Raw genomic sequence first — 10,354 nt, 5'->3', positions numbered from 1 at the left:
AATTAATTAATTAATTAATTTAAAAAAGATAAAAGTCTCTAGTAGAGAAATTTTATCAGAGCCTAGTATTAAGAGCTGTAGAGCCACAAGTTTCCCATCATACAGCCTTAGCAGAGGCTGTTAAGGCAGTGACAGAAAATTTGTACCGAGGGAAATAGCAGAAGAGTTTGCCTACAATTCACGAAAATGATCCCTGCACTTGGCCTGAAGGAAATCAGCAACATTTAGAACAGCTTGTGTATTTGTATGTGGGATTGAGAAGGAATTTAATTTTTTAATTTCTCTGAATTATCACATAAGATTCAGAAGATGCTCTCTCTGCCTAGAAGCCACCCCACTGGGATAACTATGCCTACGGAGTTCCTTTGCCTATGACTCCTACTTGCTAACAGACTGGCAGCCTGGCCCCAGGGCCTGGTCGCTGCTCCCAGTGCAATGGTGGATATGGTGTCAACGGTTGCAAAATCAAAGCCCCTTACATCCTCTCCATGCCTCTGTCCCACCCCCCACCCCACTCACCATTGATGTTCAGGAAGGGGAAGGTGTCCTGGATGGGAACGTGGTGCTGTGACTGGTCCAGCTCATCTTCCTCATCTTCTTCATCCACATCATTATCTTTCTCATCCCAAGGAGCAGATCCACTGGATCCTACCCAAGAAACACACACACAAAGGTCAAAAGTGAGGCGCTCACGTTGCACTGTCATCCCTGCAGCTGACCCACTGTTCAAGCTAGGCACTGCCAGCACAGAGGTTCCTTGGGTTCAGTGTGCACCCTCAATGCCAAAGAGTGGGAACCAAGGGTGTTCACCCCACTCCCAGCTCCTCCTACGGAGCCCCAGTGCAAGCTCTCATCCCCTCCCCTATGCAGGAGCTGCAGACCCTACTCCCTTCTCCTAGAAACCTTTTAATTCCTACTCTAAACCCCTTTCTACACATTAGCATCCCTTCTAAGGACCCAAGGAGCACAGCTTCTCTCCTTTATAAGCTTACTGTGAAGACAGACCCTTCCCTCATGGCAGAGCCTCACTAGATTCACTGCAGGTCAAGTCTAAATTATCTGGCTCTTAGTCGGAACTTGCTAAACATTGAGTAAATATAGGGATCAGGTGGTATTCTCCTAGGAAAAATACCATACAAATTAAATGATCACTTACCCATCATTTATAAAGAGAACTTAATAGCCTTCATAATGTCATGTCAATTGATTCTTAGAACAGCCTTTGAAATACACAGGGAAGATGAGAACCCAGATTTTATAGTGGAAGAAGCTGAGGCTCAAAAGGTTGAATGACTTGATTCAATATCCCACAAGTAGTGAGATGGAAAGACCGAGGTTTATAACTCAGACCTTCTAAGTTTTAATCCCTCCTCCTTCTAAACTACCTGGCCTCTCTTCTCAGTGTTGAGTCCCAAGAGAAGTTATTGTTTATAGAACTCAATACCCCCTCTTCTTTCTAATGCTTTACTGTTCCACTGCGTGGGCAGGAAGACTCTGCTGAGTTTGTATCTTTTGTTCTCTGGGTTCTTTCTAGGGACAGGATTTCTTGCTTTATTTACCAGTCTTCAACTTTGTAAGCGAGGCGACTTTCAAGTCGACTATCGCTTTAAGGGTCCAGCCCGGAACCTGGCACACTGTCCACCTTCTCCCCAGCAGCTGGGGCCTCACCTGGGTTAATGACAGAGCCCTGGGGCTGGGGGATGTCACACACTTGATATATCTTCACTGGGTTCATGGGCACCTCCTTGGTGCCGTCGTACATCAGGTTGAATTCCCTGCTCTCGTTGAGCGCACAGCGGAGCTGGGCCTTCCATTTAGCTGGGTCGGGGTCGTCCACCCCTTCCTGGTACTTCCCCTGTCTCCACAGCCCAGGCCTGAGGGATAGGAAACTGCAGTGAGTGCCTGCTTGTTGCCCAGAAACACTGGAAAGTGTGCCCGCCCTCCCTCATACAGACACAGATACACACAGCCCTGCCTGACCGCCCCATCACCCCAACTCCAACTGACAGAGACTGCAGCAGAAAACACCACGCTGGGGACCAGGCAAGGCAGGGCCTGAGAGAAATTAAGCCAAATGCAAATACAGTCTTTTAAAAAGAGGAGCCTCATTTCAAGTGCTTGTGCCAGCATCATCTGTCAAGACTACAATGGCCTTAATGAAGGGTTGAAAATAAAGAAAAATCTGGAACAAGTATACACCAAAATACTAATGGTAACTTTTGGATAGAAAGATTTCAGGTAATTTTCTTTTGTTTTGTTTGCCTTATTTGTTTTTCACATGAATTGCTTATATAATAAGAAGAGAAAGGGAGGTGGCGTATGATATGAAGAATTTAGGCTTGCTGCTCCCTCTCCCTTCAGTCTTTAATCTGATGCACAAATAACTGTTGAAACCAAGTACCTTTAGGAGTAGCAGCCCATAGGAGGGCAGGAAGCACGCTCTGGGGGTTCAGCTGGCCTCAGTGCGAGGCTGAGGGCCTCAAGTCCTAATAAACTCACACCACCTGCCTTTCCCTGCTTCCTCAAACTCCCACATTGGGAACATTTTGCTGGGAACACCAGTGGCTGGTGGCCTGGGCCAAAACCAGTGTGGCCCCGCCTCTCTGGTTTTCAATTTTCAGGTGTAACAGGCATTTATGTGTCTGTTCACGGGATATCAGCCCTCCCCCACTGTTAACGTATCTCAGATGTCTATACTTTCTTCAGGGCTGTGACGTATGTGCTGGTGCAGAAAAGGGGGATGTCTTTTGCAGAGGACTCAAGATCAAGAGAATGAGATGGACCGGCCAGACTGCTCCCACTTGATGGTAGGAAGATAAGGTGGCCATGTAGTTAGAATTCTGCAGGGGAACATAGTCTATATAGTCTATGGGTTTGCGGATCCACAACTTTTATTTTTTCAGTAATGCCAACCAAGCTCATAAGAGACTGACATATAATCCAGAATGCCAGTCTACTCGTTTTCAATGGGGGATAAAGCTGGTCAGTGACCAGCATGGTTAAGTCCAATAACCTGGACATAACCATGTATGATCTCAACCAGTAACTCCTGTATCTGGTTTCTAATGACAATTCCAAGAACGTAAGACCCACTCAACATTCAAATCCAAATTTTCAGATGACTCCAAAGCTAAATGGAAATGATTTGATATTGAACTCTAAATTTGCATTATCTAGACTATCTCTTACCCAGTTGCGTAACCCAGAATCGACAGTAAAAGGCTCCTGCTTTCCCCAAAATCACAGGGCGTAAAAATGAAAAGCACTGGACAGGCAAGACCCCCAGTGAATTTGCAAAGCTGCTCTTGTGTCTTTTTCTTTTTGACCTTGAAGCCAGGAGAAATTCTAAAAATACAAATGTATTCATTTTTAAAACTTGACTTTACTGAATATTGTTCAGATCCCCAAGCCTACAAAAATAATTTTATTTTTTAAAAAATGCTCCCTGCCTCCAAGGCGTTTACAATCCCTTAAAGGATCCAGATGAGTCAACAGATTAGAAATATAGATACTATGTGAACACCAGTAAAACTGCCTAATCCATAAAGAGTCGGGGGGTAGGTATGGTTGGCCAAGTTTATCGGAATTTATGATTCTAGGGCTGAATCTTGAACATGGGTAGAAGTTAACCAGGTGAGAAGCGTGGGTCACGATACTCTAAGCAGAAGAAGCTTTATGGGCAAAGGCAGAGGTGAAAAGCACAGTGCTTAGGGGACCTACAAGCAGTTCAGCTTGTGTGGAGGCAGCATGAGATGAAAGTCTGGGCTTGTAAGTAGGAACCATGCCAAGGAGTTTGGACCTGATTCTTAGAACACTGAGAACCACTGAGAGATTTAAGCAGGTTGTGATGGGATCAGATTTAAGTTTTAGAAAGAACCCTCTAGCTGCAGGCCTGAAAAGGGTTTGAAGGGAGGCAAGGCATGAAGATAATATATAGTCTCTATATAATCCATATAATAGTGTTACTAGGGTCTGAACTAAGGAGGAGGCAGTAGGGATAGAGGATACAGGTAATGAGCTGTTAGAGACGTTGACTTGACAAAGCTTGATGATGAACTGATTCCTTAAAGAAGGTGAGAGAGAAATCAAGGATGATTCCCTGGTTTAGGGTTTGGGAGACTGGGTGGGTGGTGATGCTGGCCACTGAGATAGGAGCAGGTTTAGAAAGATGATTTCCCTTTGGAAATATCGGATTTCAAATGCCTGTGGAAGGCCTAGGGGAGAATGCCCGGCATGCCCAGGGCAGTTTTTTATCCCCACTCACCTCTCACATCACCTGAGGGACTCTCCCTGCCTGCCTCCAGCCTGGAAGAAGGTCCACCAGATTACTGACATCTCTGCCCTGTGGGCAAGGACCAATTTCTTTTCATTTCTGTATCCCTGCTCAGGCTTTAGCACACAGTAGGTCAATGTGTACTTGTTGAATTGCCTCAAATGTACAGAAATACACTTCTTGGGGAATGAATAAGTTGCTATTAGAGATGCAAGACCAGAAAAACAGCTATGAGCAGAAGGCCAAGGAGACACTGCAGAAAGTGCTCGAGGAGAAAATGCGTGCAGAACAGCAACTGCAGAGCAAACAGGTGTGGGGATGCTCCATAATCCTTGGGGCTGGGAACCCTGGGGCAGTCTGGGTGGCAAGGGAGCCAGCTGCACAACTCCCTGGAACCCCCAAGGCACCACCCTCTCCTCTGATCTCCCTCAGCGGTCCCTGGCTCTGGTCGAGCAGAAGTGTGAAGAGTGGAAGAGCCAGTACGAGAGCCACCCCCAGCATGCAACTGTCCCCTACCCTGCCAGCCCAGTAATCATGAATGCCGTCTTCCTTCTCTTTTTTACAATGTGGTACATATGGATTTTTTTTAAATGAGATTTAACCAGCTTTTAAACCTTTCTTCTTTCTAACAATATCAGTACTCTCTGACTCTCCAAATGCACCTTTTAAAGTTGATTTAATTTATCAAAAAATCACCCTTCATACTTTCCCTTTCTTTTTTAAACCTCCCCATGGTAGTGTAATGTAGTAGAAGGAGATTTGGCCTGGGAGTTTGGACACCAGGGTTCTAGCTGCAGTTAACCCACAGTTACACACGTTATATTATTAAAGCAAAAAGTAACTTACAGAAATGTATGAGGCCATTATGCACATACACACAAATATATATTCACTCATATATCCATAAAAAAGTAGTCTGGAAGGTTCTATAAAATGTTCAAGGTGTTCATCCCAGGGTGGAGGAGATATACGTTCACTATATTACCCTCTTAAATTTTTACAGTAAATATATATTACTTTTATAATTTAAAAAACCAAACTTTTCATTTTTAAAAACCTAAAACATGAAAGAAAACTGGAAAACCAACAAAATTTTAAAAATCCCTAAGTCTGAGGCAACGATTTTTTTATCCGAGTACAAGTGACGAATGAAAATACTAAGAATGGTGTGTGACACCTTAAAGTATAGAAAAAAATACAGTAAGGCAAATAGGCATTAAGATAATAGAATATAAAAAGTGACCCAGATATATCCAGACAATGGACTACTATTCCAGTAACAAAAAGAAATGAATTACTAATATGAACTACACGGATGAGTCACAACAACATGAGGAGCCAAAGAAGCCACATGCAAAAGGGTACTTATTGTATGCTTCCATTCATATGAATTTCTAGAATAGGAAACACTAATACATAGTGAAAGAAAGCATGTCAGTGGTTGCCTGATGCCAGGCCTGGGAAACTGACTGTAAAAGGACAAGAAGGAACTTGTTGCAGGTTTTGGAAGTGTTCTGTATCTTGACTTTGGCGATGACAATATAGATATACACATTTGTCAAAACTTATCAAATTACATACTTAAAATGGGTACACCTTGTTGAATGTAATTCATACTTCAATCAAGTTGATTTTAAAGTTAAATTAAAAAGTCACCTATGGGGACTTCCCTGGTGGCACAGTGCTTAAGAATTTGCCTGCTAACGCAGGGGACGTGGTTTCAAGCCCTAGTCTGGGAAGATCCCACATGCCGCAGAGCAACTAAGCCCGTGCGCCACAACTACAGAGCCTATGCTCTAGAGCCCGTGAGCCACAACTACTGAGCCCGTGTGCCACAACTACTGAAGCCCACGTGCCTAGAGCCCATGCTCCACAACAAGAGAAGCCACCACAGTGAGAAGCCGGCGCACTGCAACAAAGACACAATGCAGCCAAAAGTAAATAAATTAATAATAATTGAAAAAAAAATAAGTCACCTAGATGTCTGAGTGAGACAGAGTTCCTTTAAGCTTTCAATCCCAGCTCTTCTCTGAAGCCTCCCCTCATTTACCCTGGCAGCATGTGACCACTTTGCATCTCTTTAACACCTTATATTTATCGGTTCCATTCAGATTTGATGCTTGAAAACTTTTGCATATTTTATGTCTATCTTCCATTAAACTTGGTGCCTCTAAGGCAGGAACAATCATCTCTTTCATAAATTGAGACCATTACAAAAACAGAATTATGTTCCCTTTCCTCTCAATCAGGGGAATTTGAAGTAGGATTGATGAAATCCTGGAAATCTTAAGCAAAAATGTCATTTCTGCATTTTTATGGCCAGAGGGTCCTGTGTTTTCATCAGATTCCTGAAGATATCACAGAGCCCAACAATGTTAAGAATCTCTGCTTTGAATCCATGTGCTTTCACCCAGCTCTATGGTACAAGGCACCCTGCCCCTGGGGCAATCTGTCTGTGGTCCCTGCAAAGATGATAAACCCACATCAAAGACACTTACTCTTCTGCATGTCAGTGGACTCTACTGCCATCTCTTCCTCCACAATGATGTCACTATCGCCGTCTTCAAGATTCATTTCTGTCGCATCTATAACACTGTCTTCTTCCTCTTCCTCCTCCTCATCTTCCTTGGAAACATCCTTTAATGTGGCAAGTAGTCTGTTGTAACCAGAAACTTGTTCTGGTTCACTCTATGCTTCACTTTCAGAACTTGAAGTATCTAAACTCTCTGACTAAAAGGAAAATGGGGATTTTAAAAACAAAAATTATATTGTTCTTGTTGCTACCCCACGACTATCATCAGGCCCACAGTGGAACCAAGTTCAGACTTTTCTAAAGAAAAACTAGCTTTCCTGCAAATATGCAATCCTATCTATTCAACCAAACCTAGCACCAAATTTGTTTAAAACAGCTAATCTAGCTATGATTCTAGAAGCGCTTCCTCTTCTTTGAACTGCTAACGTTCCCCATGGGAAGACAGCAAACTAAACACATGGAGCTTTAGGTTATAAGGCGATCTAACCTATGTGTCAGACATTTGGCACCTTTAATTAGGAGCAACAGGAAAACTTACAACAAAAAAGTGTACTTTATTTCTGAGTCTGTGGTAATGAAATAAGACCTTTGATGATTTTGCACTCTATTTTATGTTAAGCAAACATGACATTCCCTCTTAGGATTCACCAACAGCCCTCTGGTAAGCCTCCTTAACAGGTTCTAACAGGCTAATCTCTCAGGACAGTTTCATACTCTATACTGTATTAGTTATCACAATGGCATTTTAACAGACACCTGCACTTAAAACTAAGCAATATTACTAAAATACAGCTTACATCTAAAATCAAAAAGAGTGGAAATGTAGCCAAACTTTATTACCATATATAATCTTAAAAGTAACAGTCCAGAATCTACTATCATAAAGAAGGTATAAAGCATTACCAGTTGACAAGTCTGTGGTTTTGCTTCCTTTCTGGAAACCCTGAGAAGAAACAGGCAATGTTAAACTCTAACTACTAGTATGTAGCAATTAGGAAAAGTCTAATGATACAACTTTAAGTGAACATGGCAGACTATACCGGTATAAATACATTCTATCTATTGTCAAGTAAAAACTCCATATGCATTTGCTCAGATTTTGGAAGGATATGCCAAATAGATAATAAGAGACGAATGAAAAAGTCTAACAAGACCACATGACAAATACTACAGTCACACAGTAACAGGCTCTCATCCAAAAGATGGGAAATTTTGGCAAATAAAAGCCCTCGGGGTTCACCTTTTCTAGCAAATTTCTTAAGTAGACTATCCCTCTAACGGTTGATAAAGCAGCCCAAAGGGGTGGGATGAGCACTAAGATCATCACTGAGAGTCTGGACACTTAGAGAGGAGCCCACAACTACCCAAACATTAGTTTCCTCGTGGTCATTGAATAGATAGGTGATGTCGAGGGTCCCAAGCAATTCTTTCTGAATTTTTTTTAACTTATTTAATTTCTTTATTTTTGCCTGCTATGGGTCTTCGTTGCTGCGCCCGGGCTTTCTCTAGTTGCGGCGAGCGGTGGCTTCTCTTGTTGCGGAGCAGGGGCTCTAGGCTCGCGGGCATCAGTAGTTGCACCACCCTGGCTCAGTAGTTGTGGCTCGCGGGCTCTAGAGTGCAGGCTCCCTCAACAGTTGTGGCGCACGGGCTTACTTGCACCGCGGCATGTGGGATCTTCCCGGACCGGGGCTCGAACCCCTGTCCCCTCCGTTGGCAGGCGGATTCTTAACCACTGCGCCACCAGGGAAGCCCCCAAGCAAGTCTTTAAAAACATATCAAACGAGGGCTTCCCTGGTGGAGCAGTGGTTGAGAATCTGCCTGCCAATGCAGGGGACATGGGTTCGAGCCCTGGTCTGGGAAGATCCCACATGCTGCGGAGCAACTAGGCCCGTGAGCCACAACTGCTGAGCCTGCGCGTCTGGAGCCTGTGCTCCGCAACAAGAGAGGCCGCGATAGTTGAGAGGCCGCGCACTGCGATGAAGAGTGGCTCCTGCTTGCCACAACTAGAGAAAGCCCTCGCACAGAAACGAATACCCAATACAGCAAAAATTAATTAATTAATTAATAAAAAACTCCTACCCCCAACATCTTCTTAAAAAAAAAGTTGTATAATCAAACACAATTCATCTAATATTTAAAAAAAAACATATCAAACGAAAACAAGCTTATAAAATCTCGGCCCAGTCGCCACACAGGAGGCGTGCCGTCTAGCATAAAACTACAGACTCAACAAAGGGTAGGAAGACCGGCGAAGAACCCCATCTCAGGCGGGAAGCCGCCAGGATCCCCGGGCGAGCTAGGCCGGCGCCGGGGCAGCGTGGGACGCGGCGGGAGCTGCCCTGTCACTACCCCCGGCGCACCGGCGGACCAAACGCGGGGACACGCGGGCTCCCACCGGGAAAGGACGCCGGCAGCGCCGGTCCCAGCCTTGCCTCTCCATACCTGTCATAGAAGGGATGCTCCTCGCCGAAATCCCTTAGATGATGCTTCTGCTTTTTAGTTAGGGAGCTGAGCAGCTGGCTCTGGCTCCGGCTCCGGCTCCGGCTCCCGCGTTTGCCCACGGGGAAGACGTCAAGTCAGCCAACCTCCAAGAATCGCGTTTTTCACCCGGAAGTAGTCTCGTCAACCCACTCACGCGGGATTGCCAACGGCGCTTTACGGCGGAAGCAGGGTGCCATAAAGCAGACCCGCTTTACGTCGCGCTTGTACGACAGGCGTTAGAACTTCCTGTTTCCCATTCCGCCCCCTAGCAAGGCTCTTTGGAAGCACGTGCCCGCCTGCGCAGCTTTTCTCTGAGCCCCGTGAGGAAGGCAGGCAGGGAGGCTTCGGGCTTCCCCAGGTGGGTACATGGGTGGGTGTACTTTGTGCGTCTGTTTTGGCTGTGAGAATCAGCCTGCATAAACGTGTAGTGACTGAGATGGTTGAATGCAGTGCCTTTATATTATGCCATAATACAAATACCAACTAACATTTAAGGCTGCCGGTGCATCTCAGTTCATCCTCACAACAACAGTAAACAAGTAGGCCTTGTTAATAAGCCTGATATTGGAGATGAGAAAGCTGATGCTTACAAAAGGTTACATACACACTAGCGAGAGAGGAGATGGAAACCTAATTCTCTCTGATGCGACCACAGGCTTTTCCCACTAGGATCTGCCACATGCGTGTGCTATGTATGTGAAGCATGGGGACATAAGGCTGAGATTCCCGCCCTTACCCTACCCCCTCATTTTCTGAAAGGATTGCAAGGGCCCTTGGTAACAAATCTGTTCTGGCACTTTTCATGTTATAAAAGCAAAAACACATCCAGAGAGGTAAAGTGACTTTCCTAAATCACCCGGAGAGTCGATGTTAGAGAAAGCAGTAAAACTCAATCAAGTGTCTCAAAACTGAATTGGGGCAAATTGGGATGGAAAACTTTTAAAGGGTAAGTAACTTTTCTATATCTGGATCGTGGTGGTGGTTACACCTTGTATACAATTACCAAAATTGATCACACTGTACCTTTGAAATTGGTACATTTTAATGCAAGTAAATAATAACCTCAA

At 44.5% G+C, this 10,354-nt stretch overlaps 1 long non-coding RNA gene across 1 annotated transcript; it reads right to left on the bottom strand.

The window, feature by feature from the left end:
* Positions 1 to 1,382: 1,382 nt before the first annotated feature.
* On the bottom strand, positions 1,383 to 9,402 carry LOC308612798. Its single transcript, XR_014015142.1, has 4 exons — positions 9,249 to 9,402; positions 7,710 to 7,749; positions 6,772 to 7,003; positions 1,383 to 1,874 (listed from the first exon to the last, which is right to left on the bottom strand). It is a non-coding gene; the product is annotated as an uncharacterized lncRNA (long non-coding RNA).
* Between the last annotated feature and the right edge of the window lie 952 nt (positions 9,403 to 10,354).

The sequence above is a fragment of the Mesoplodon bidens genome (genome assembly GCF_964165515.1).
Source record: "Mesoplodon bidens genome assembly, chromosome: 2".
NCBI classification, from domain to species: Eukaryota; Metazoa; Chordata; class Mammalia; order Artiodactyla; family Ziphiidae; genus Mesoplodon; species Mesoplodon bidens.
Note: the sequence above shows the minus strand (reverse complement) of the source record. Positions and strands in the feature narration are given on the sequence as shown.